Source organism: Micropterus dolomieu, linkage group LG11, assembly GCF_021292245.1.
Source record: "Micropterus dolomieu isolate WLL.071019.BEF.003 ecotype Adirondacks linkage group LG11, ASM2129224v1, whole genome shotgun sequence".
In the NCBI taxonomy this organism is placed as follows: domain Eukaryota; kingdom Metazoa; phylum Chordata; class Actinopteri; order Centrarchiformes; family Centrarchidae; genus Micropterus; species Micropterus dolomieu.
This window is the reverse complement of record NC_060160.1, coordinates 21,928,835-21,939,478: the sequence shown is the minus strand read 5'-3', so window position 1 is coordinate 21,939,478 and position 10,644 is coordinate 21,928,835.

Genomic DNA, 10,644 nt, shown 5'->3' with positions numbered 1-10,644 from the left:
ATTTCAAAAAATATATTTGGTTTTACATTTACATTACAAAGTTTACATTAAAAATCATTAAATCCAAACAGCGAAAACATGCTGAAAATAAAGACAGAGCTACCTTCTATCAATTCATCATTTGTGTTAGATGTAAAAGTGTGTCTTCAGTTTTCTGGTGCCATTTCAGGTATGTATTACTTTGCAGCCGTCTTTGGCTCAATACTAATGGAAGTTGACAAAGCATAGAAAGTCAACAAAATGCAACACATTATCAATAAGTGAAAACAAGCTATTAAATAGGTTTCCTCCCTATCTTATTATATGTCACTGCACTTTTATCCCCACCGCTCTTCTTCACTCTTTTCCTCATCTGCATTCTTAGACTCATCCTCACAATCACTGTCACTTTTCTGGCCGGATTTCCAGCAGCTCGCTGTTTTCCTCACTACTAAATCTTTATTAATTCTCAGTACCATCAACTGGAGGTGCCCTCCTCTTTGATGAACCATAGAAAACCTTTGTGTTCATCCTCTTAATGGAAGAACAATGTGTTGACAATGTGTGTGAATTAATTAAATTTCTGTTAACTGTTTGTTAACTTTTGAGCTGTACATAAACCTAATGCACAACACCAAAAAATGGCATGGTGGGATTCCATAATGGTATGATGTTGCTTCAAGACTACATTTGTATTTTAACCATTTTCCTTTATATAATTATCAAATAAATTATATTAAACAATTAACAATGAAACTTTTCTCTCCTATTATTGTGAATATAATTCTTCTGGGTCAAATGGCATAAAAATATCTTTTGAAGGCAGTGTGGTGCAGAGAGAAAATGGAGCTGAACCATGTGTCAAAGCCAGCAGTAAAAGGATTCATAATGTGCGCCAGAGAATCATGTGACAAATTTCAACACTGCTATTGGTTTCCTTAAGGCCCTGCAACTCTTTTAAAGTAATGCATCATATTTTGGGATGTTTGGTGGAGGTGCACTAGGCCAAAAATGTGTATGTTGCCCAGAGGCTACACTGTACCATAGAGGGTTAATTATGTAAAGTAAACAAATAAGCATTAGATAGCCATTGATGAAGTGAGAAAAGTGAGAGAAGGTAAACACCACTTTTATATACTTGCATGCAAGTGGCAAATACGAGGGCTTTTTTTATGAGTGATTTAATTTTAAAATAGGCAGTTATGAACATCTATAGTTCGCTGTATTATAATTTTCTCTAAAATTGCTTCCACATGCTACTGATTTGCAACAGCAGATCTTTTGGAGGAAACACAATGCTGCCTGGATTATGTTTTTAGTCAAGATAATGAGCAAACGTTGTTAATTAAGGTATCTGGCATGCAAAATGTTCATACTAAACTTAAGTTCACTGACAATGCATCTAATTTGTTTTACTATAATATCTGCTCTTAGAAACTACACGCTAATGGGATTATTGTAGCTGTGCTTTGTACATCTACCATCCACCTTGACTTCCTTCCTGTGATTACTGTACGATATTAAAACATTTCTTGAGACAGGCTTGTTTTTACAATAGTCAACAGTTCTTCTTTGATGATGTCTTTAGCAAGTGCTATTGCTTTGAAATCTTGCTCTCAATAGGTTGTAATGCAGCGATTTTGATCCTATTTTTTTAAAAGAGCCCGACAATGTTATGTGTGCACGATTGTGCCAATCAATGGAGTACTCTTTTAATGCAGATTTTGGCTTCTTCTTTGTTATATTTATTTCAATCAATCACTGTTGTTGTTTCTGCAGCAGCAAAGATTGCTTGAAAAAACCCACATCAGTCACTGTGTAGCATGCAGTTTTTCCCAAGGAAGGACCCCCCATAACAGCAAATAAATATGTTAATGAACTTACTACACCCTTATTCAAAAGTGTATAAGTCATTGACTGATGTATCAGCATATTTATCAAACCTCTCAATTAGCTAACCTTGCATATGTAAATGATAGTAATTTGACACTGGTAAAAATGTAGTATTTTAAACTCTTTATGAACTTATGGAGGAAAACAAATGATGACCATTCAGTGATGGCATATACGATTTTGCAATGCAGTATTTTTGGACACGCTTCATGATTCTTTTTGTCAGGCAAAATCCTCTCTGGGGAGCAGCCAACACTCCCTTGGTCAGATGGCTTCCAGCTGAATATGAAGACGGAGAGAGAGAACCCAAGGGTTGGAACCGAGGACGGCTCCATAATGGATTCCAACTTCCCCCGGTAATCTACAAAATGCTGGTCCGACAGACACAAAAATCTTGGTGGAGAAATTAGAAATGAAGCGAGTTCTCCCTGCAAACCCAAGTTAATGTTGCTTTCCATTTATTTCCTAACCTGTTTTACAGCAGATAAAGTCCACAGCAATTTAGAAACATTAGTGTGTGTGAGATGACACAGATTACAGTTGCATTTGAATATTGTGGCTATTTCCATAGCTTGGAAGGAGTTGGTTTCCAGACTTGTGAATACACATTATTTCTTTCAAACAGCAGAAGAAACTAATATTTGCATTGAATTTCGGCCTTAATTTATGCATTGCACAGCGAGGTCGTTTAGTGGCAAAACTCATCAAATATACATTAGTTGTATGCAGCCTGCAGTTTACCTCCATGTATAAGACCTATAATTTACTACTGTTGTAAAATAATTAATAATATTTGATCCTGACTATTCTATTTCTTACAAAAAGGAATAAAGTAAATAATATTTTGAATTTAAATGCATTACATAACTCATTTTCAATCAGTATCTAAAGTCCTTTTTGTTAGCAAAATTAAGAAATGAAAGAAAAGAAACTTGACAGAACATCTCTCAGCCCCTTTGTTGAGCTTAGCCATTTGTCTATTTATAACATGACTTAATGAATAAAAGAGTGAACTAGTTCACACAAACAAGAAAGCTATCATCTATCATAACATGGGACACGATGGGCCTCCCCCAAATGATATATTTATTTCTGTTAATGATGAGATAATAAACCCACTGACTAATGAATGACAAGTCACTGCAGACTGGGGGGAAATTAAACTGCACATTTTTAAAAGGCAGGTACTCATTGTCATCCACAATAACTTATCCTATACTGTGTCAACAGCCACGGGAAGTCACCAAGAAAATACTGAAGAGTTCTTTTAAATGGAAAGATGATGTGTATTCACACCTGCTGGTGGAGTGGGGCCAGTACATTGACCATGACATAACATTTACACCTCAAAGCACTGGCAGTGGTGTGGACTGTTTGAACACATGTGAAAATGTGCATCCATGCTTTCCCATTGAGGTAAACTAGTCTAAACAACCGTTGTATATTTTGCTTACCTCTACTGTAATGTGCTGTATTTTAAAGGAATAGTTTGACATTTTGGGAAGTACACTTATTTGCTTTCTTGTCAAGAGTTAGATGAGGAGATCAATACCACTCGCAAACCTGTCAGTATGTATGAAGCTGCAGCCAGCAGCCAGTTAGCGTAGGTTAGCACAAAGACTTTCTGGACTTCCTGACTTCCCATGCCACTAGCGGAAACTCCGGGAATTCACTGCTCTCGACCAAGAAATACTCAGGCACATAACCACAAACTGGCGATTTTACACTTTGCACTGTTTAAGTACAGATTAAACAAATGAGATATATTGTGTTCATTAGTGAGCTTTAGAGATGCTGGTAGGGGAATTGTGTTAAGTCTAAGCTAAGCTAACTGGCTTCTGGCTGCAGCCTCTAATTAAGAAATACAAACATGAGAGTGGAGCCAATCTTCTCATCCTGAGGAAGTCAAACTATTCTTTTAAAATTCCATCATCACAAAAGCGAATACATTTCATGTAGATCAAAAGTAGTCTAATATGCTATGGAAGCAGCTTGTAAAAAAAGTTTCTTTCCTACAGACAGGTGATATCTCTGGTGCACAAGGCTGCATGCCTTTTCATCGCTCCATACCAGCCTGCTTCGTCAATTTTGGGTCTGATATTGGACAAGCTCTGCAGCGACAACAGATGAATGCAATCACATCATTCATGGATGCTCAGGTTGTGTATGGCCACACTCCAAAGCTGGAGAGCTTCCTTCGTGACCTCTCGGGCTTTAATGGAAAACTTGCTGTCAATGACCAATTTAAGGATCCCAAAGGAAGACCCTACCTTCCATTCATAGCCACTCTGCCTTCAGCCTGCCAACAGGATCTGCAGGGGGAGAGAGTGGAGTGTTTCAGTGCTGGAGACAGTCGGGTCAATGAGGGTCTGCCCCTGATCTCTTTGCATACACTGTGGCTTAGGGAACACAATCGAATTGCAGATGCATTGAGACACATTAATGACCACTGGAGCCCGGAGACTATATACCAAGAAACTCGAAAGATTATTGGAGCTCTGCACCAGGTATGTGACTAAATTGTTTCACTATGCCAAAATTGAAAAAAACTATTAAAGATGATTGAAAACTGCACTGTGCTTACACACCGCAATAAAAAATTCGTAGTGCACGAACTATCAATTATTTGCATTATAATATAATGTATTATTTTTACATTATCTGTACGCTAAATATGAAGCTACAGCCAGGTCCGGGTAAGGTTAGCTTAGCATAAAGATGAAGAACAAGAAACAGCTAACCTGACTCAAAAAATCTAGTTTCATTTGTTTAATCCATACAAAACCCAAAATGTAAAAAGACAAAACATTGTGGTTTTAGACTCTTTGCTGGTTGCCTGACAACCTCACAACAGACTCAAACAACTTCCTGTTTGCCAATACAACAAACAGGAAGTCGCTGTGCCAGGCTAGCTGTTTCCCGCAGCTTTCAGTTATGCTAAGTTATGCTAGCCCTAGGTTCCATATTTAGATACAGATAATAATAATAATAATAAATTTTATTTATAATGCACTTTACATTTCAATGAAATCTCAAAGTGCTACAGTAGCAGGGGTTAAAAACAGTTCCCAAAATATAACAAAATCAACAATAGCAATGATAAGATAAGATAAGATTGGTATTGATTGATAACTGTATTTCCCCAAATCTCAGTTTCCTCAAAACTATTTGCTTGACTGACCAACTATCCAAAACCCAAAGGCAAAACCTTTGTACCATAGAAGACCACAAAGACTAGAGAAACCCAAATATACACAAATGAGAAGATGGAACCAGTGAACTGATTAATTGATCATCAAAATTCTGTCAATCAATCAAACTACTAATCAACTACTTGTTTTAGCTCACATTTGAACTGTTCAGTGAATAGTGCTACAAATGTTTATACTGTTAAGTAATTCTAAATGAATTCTAAATCCATTGCCTTTTAGAGTAGCCAGTGCTTTTCTGTTTCTTGTACCATGCCAAAAATGTAATGAGTTTGACCTTCTATTGCTGAAGCAAAGTGTTAACATCTCTTAATATCACAAAATCATCCATCTTTGAACCTCACAGAGGTCTTCAATGAAGTGCAAAAAATACTTTTAGAAAAGTGGCATTTGGTCAGCCTATATTTTTTTCAAAACAGCCTCTGTACTTCCATTCAGTTTTTCAGGTGTGTGCTGAGGGCTCTTAATGCTTTTAAACAGGTAGCTTGTACACTTCAGGCTCTCACTCATTGACGTCAGTGGTTGGTGGAAGAATGTCCCTTGGGGTGACATTGCAGTTGTCACTCACTTGTTTTTCTACAGTCTGTAGCCACTGTGCTGCAGTGAGTTTAACCATGGACTGGTTTTTTTCAACTGCCCAAACTACTTTTAAATAAGTCCACATGCAAATTAATCACCATTAGAAAACTCAAATTTGATAGTAGTGGTGTAAATACTTGTGATTCAGGGCGGGTAAGAAAGCAGAGAACAAGAACAGGGAGAAATCAAATGTTTTATCAAAAGTTTTACTTTGGTTTTTCAACAAGAACAGTAGATTTATGAGAGATTCAAAGGGATTTGATTAAAGTCTGAAGATTATGGACACTTTGTACCCCACAATCCGCACCTGTACTGTAGATACTGTTGGCGAAAGTAAGAGACACGGCTATGATGGAAATAAAGGCCAATGTGATTCACAGCTATAAAGTTCCTATTGAGAAGCACAAATGATGCCTGAGGGGAAACAAACTAATCTAGCATTTATGAGCACAACGATTTTATCATGTGCAGATGTCAGGAATGTGAGCATGTTGCAATTACATGTTATTAAAGAAGGGAAACTTATGAAAGATGTAGGGAGAAGTATTGTTTTCAAATTTTGTACAAGAAAACAAGAGATTCTTTCTGATATGAGGCGAATTGTGACTCAGGGTCATTACAGTGTTCACAGTGCAGAGAAAAATAAACCTTGGACTTTTTGCAGAGATGACAAAATAATTCTTAAACTGCACCACAATGATAGAAGTACAGTTAAGCTTCAGAAAATTAATGTTCCAACGCCTGTTGAATTCATAAAGCTGACTATTAACCTTATTTTAAATTCAGCAAAGCATTACATTACCATTTGAAATTCAGAACAGCATCTTTGTCTCAGTTACTTTCTGCCATTTAGCAAGAGCTTCTGTTTGAACATGTTAATGGTGGAAATTTAAACGCCTATTGTTGAAAGTCTTCCATGTCTGCCATGGCCCTGTTGCTCTTGGAGAAACAACAGGTACACCTGTGGTGTCTGGAGGATTGTTTATGTTTGAATATTATATGTAATATATAATCCAGCCCAGTTATACCTAAAACACCTACTATTTCATGTCATATATGATCAAAAGCTTCAGAGAAGATCCTAGATAGACCTTGTAAACATATTGTTTCTTATTTGCTGTTTTCATGGTCAAGAATGAACTTTAAACCGCAGATATCTTAGAGCATTTGACATCATTGCTCTTGATGTAAACTAAATGAACAGACACTAATAAAGATGCTGGCTATAGTCTAAGGAGTGACTGCACATATGTACAGTATAAGAATGACAACTCACATATAAGTTGGGCAAGGCATGATGAAAATAAATAGTGAAGAACTCTTTGTACTGTATATGGGAACATCTCTACTGAGTAAATTGATTCAGAACTTGTTTGACCCTGACAGCTGCTGTTTTAAGTATGATGACAGTGAGAATCTACCAGCCGTGGAATACATTGCTTTGCTGTCACTGCAAACTCTCAGGAGGATTTTCACCTCAGTGGTGATGCTGTAGTTTCCAAAATTTAAGGCAAAGTTGGCTTCCAACTACGCATCTAACCATTTTAGTTTAAAGCAGCTGTAGTCAACATTTTTGTAACAACAGATTACATGACTATTTGTATGTAAAAAGTGGTTGCTCGTAGTGACAAAAAAACAGAAATCACCCACCTCTGCAGTTCCCCTCAGCTCTACTGACTGTTTAGGCATATTTTGATTCATTTTTTGGTTTTCTGGCCCGCAACTTTACTGTTTCAGTTCACTCTCACTGCTCTCATAGCATTGTTTTCAGCCTCGGCAGGCAACTGTTGTCAGAGTAAAAGCCCCCAAACCCACCGTGCTCTCCTCAGCACCAAATGGCAGACATGCACAGTTAGCGACTTGCTATTGAGCACAGTTCAGCAATTAGCACCTTAAAAAGCAAAATTTCCCTCAGGAGTTTGTGGATCCCAAACACAGAGAAAAAAGAAGAATGAATATTGGACTTCAATTTGCCAAGTGGCCAGAAACACAAATAACTCATAATGTTGCACTGTAACTGACTGTTAGCTGACAAGTTCACCATATCAAATTAAAAGGTGATAATGCCAATGTTGTGTTTATAGCTGTTTAGTTTCTGCTAGATAGTTTCTGCTGCTCCGAAGTGGCCAAAAAATGTGTCATTGCAGGTTTAATGAAAGTCTATTTTAAAACATGTGTAGGTTATTCTTACCCTGTAATGTGTATAATGTGTGACGTTTACTCTTGCACTGTTAAGGGGATAATGGATTGTATCACTCATAGCTTGTTTACATGAGAGCTGTTTAAGCCGCATTTTTCAGTCCTCTGTCTCATTGCGTCTGATGGAACAGATACACTTCTATTTTAATCAATACAGCTATGGCTCAAACTACCTGACGTGTATTTTATGCTTCAAGTCTATCCCATTTTACTTGTGTAACTACAGTGATTGTGTGTAAGGCAACATTTTAGTCCTCTGTTTAGTCCTTAACCTTGCCTTTTTTCCTTTCCTTTTCTTTTTTCAATTAAGAAATAACTTCCTCAGTGGTTTCAAATGTGTATCTTTGAATTGTCTTTTCTTCTGCTAATATCCACTTGAGCCAGAGTGCAGCTAATGTGGTTTTGCGTTGCTAGTGCAAACCCTAGACACTTTTCTGCTAGGATGACATAAGGCTCTTCATTGCAGGGCAGACTTCAGAGCCATGCGGAAAAACTGTGTCAAAGATGGCAAGTCATAATCCTTCATCATATAAAGTGTCTCCATGCAAAGAAAACAGTGACGCTTAATACCAGTGAGCACAAACATGGATTTTCTGTCCTCTTACTATTCTGTCTGTGTTTAGTTTTTAACGTAGTGAGATTTTGTTGCTGCTATTACTTTTTTTGTAGCACTCGGATGGATAGGAGACAGGTTGTACAGCAATGACTGATTAGACTGACTGCTGATAGCAGCTATTTGTATTAGCTGTAGGCTGGGAGCATTATTAATAATAAAGATGTTGGGTGCATACATTCTACATGTAAAATAAGAAACCTGAATTGTTCTAATAGAAATTAATTGTTTTTAGAAAAGGGAACCAATGACCCTGGTGCTGTGCTGTAAAGTTTCTAAAGCATTTGTGAGCAGAGTGGAAATAAGTCTGTAATCTTTCAGAGTTTGGTAGCTGACATTTGACCACAGCAGTGGATTAACAAATGCTATTTTCAGGTGACTCAGGGACAATGCCAGAGGAAAGAGATTTACAATATTAGAGATGGGTCTAAGGGTTCCTTAAATCATTTGTGGGGATGAAGTATAAAAGGTAGGTAGAGGATTTACATACTGTAGCTATAACCATGACCAGCTTGGAAAATCCCTGTATTGGAAATGGAGTGAAATATGGGGCGCTATCTGGTCTGAGCAGCCTGCAAACCGGCAGAGTGTAACGTTATCGATTTCTGTCATAGAAAAAAAAAATCTCAAAGCTGAGATGAAGAATTAAAGAAGTTCTAAAGCTCCCAGTTTTGGTTTCTCAAGAGTCCTTCATGGTAGAATGTAGCCTTTAACAAAAATTTTGTACTTTATTTCCCAGCCACCATTGGATGATTAATACAGACAATGTAGCTCCACTCTAAGCATAAGAAATGAAAGTAAATTATCAACATACACTTTTAAAGGTTTGTTCAAAAACACACCTCATGCTACAATGTTATGTTATAAATTAATGACACTGGAGGGCATTAACTGAACTGCAGTCCGCATCCTGTTGCTTGCGCTCACCCTCCATAGGCTTGAGTGAGCAACGTTCTGGAAAATACACTGCAATCATATTTAGAATAATATTACAATCGGTTCCTATATTTTATTTGGACTACTGGCTACATAAGAGCTTGCTGTTTGCAAAGCACCCCCATCAGCTACAAAGCAGCCAACCCCAGCTTAGCTTAAGGTACAGTTAGCAAGCTAGCCCCCCCTGCCTTGCATCATTAGTTATACAAAGGGGTAAAATTCATGCGCCAACAACAATACCAGAATTTGTCAAAATTTTATTCCAACTCAATGCTAAACCAGGTGCTCACCAATAGAACCGAATTTTGAGGTAGAGCGGGTCGCCAACTAATCGTAAGGCATTTCATTGCCCAGTTTTCCAAGATACTGAACCCCAAATTGCTCCCAAAGGGTGTGCCATCGATGTGTGAGTGTGTGTGAATGATTAGTTTCTTTCCGATGAGCAGTTGGCACATTGCATGGTAGTCTCTGCCATCAGTAGCTATATTTATATGTGTGAATGTGACATGTAGTGTAAAACGCTTTGAACGGTTGGCTGTAAAATACAGTCCATTTACCATTTATACTTTTTTACTTGGCATTTCATGGTATATGATGGTCATCTATACTATAAGCTAAACCATTATTTTTGATAACAGCAGGAATAGTATAATCTAACCACCATTTAAGCTGCTCTCACTGTCAACATAGCTAAATAGGGCATTCACAAAATTCGATCAACTGTTGATAACTGTAGTGGAACAACGGTGTGGATTTGTGCATTTTATATTCAATAAATTTGGAGCTACTCCAAATTCCTCTTTTCCTCTCCCAGAGAGGAGCAGGGGGTTGCAGATAAACTTTCAACGGACTGCTGGGGAGACCCCAACGGAAGGGGGGGTGAAAGTTGCTTTCTTTAAGTACTATCCCTGGGCAGTTGATCGTAAAACTGGCGCCTTTTTGATCTACGAAGCTGATAAAGTGGTGCCTGACTGTTAAACTGACAAAGGGACAGTAGCCAGCGATTAGCATTTCCCTGAACAGCAAAACTGTTCACCCGACACATGTAACCGTGGCAACTGACATTGCTCTGTGTTTCATTACCACATCAAAGGGATACCCCTTGTCTCACCCAAGTGTGACATAACCCAGGAAGCCAAACTTTAAATAACCAAAGACTGCAGTCTCCAAAGACTCAAAGCATTTAATTAAGTTTAATTAAATCTTTAGTTACTTGATTACGTTTGCCTCTATTTG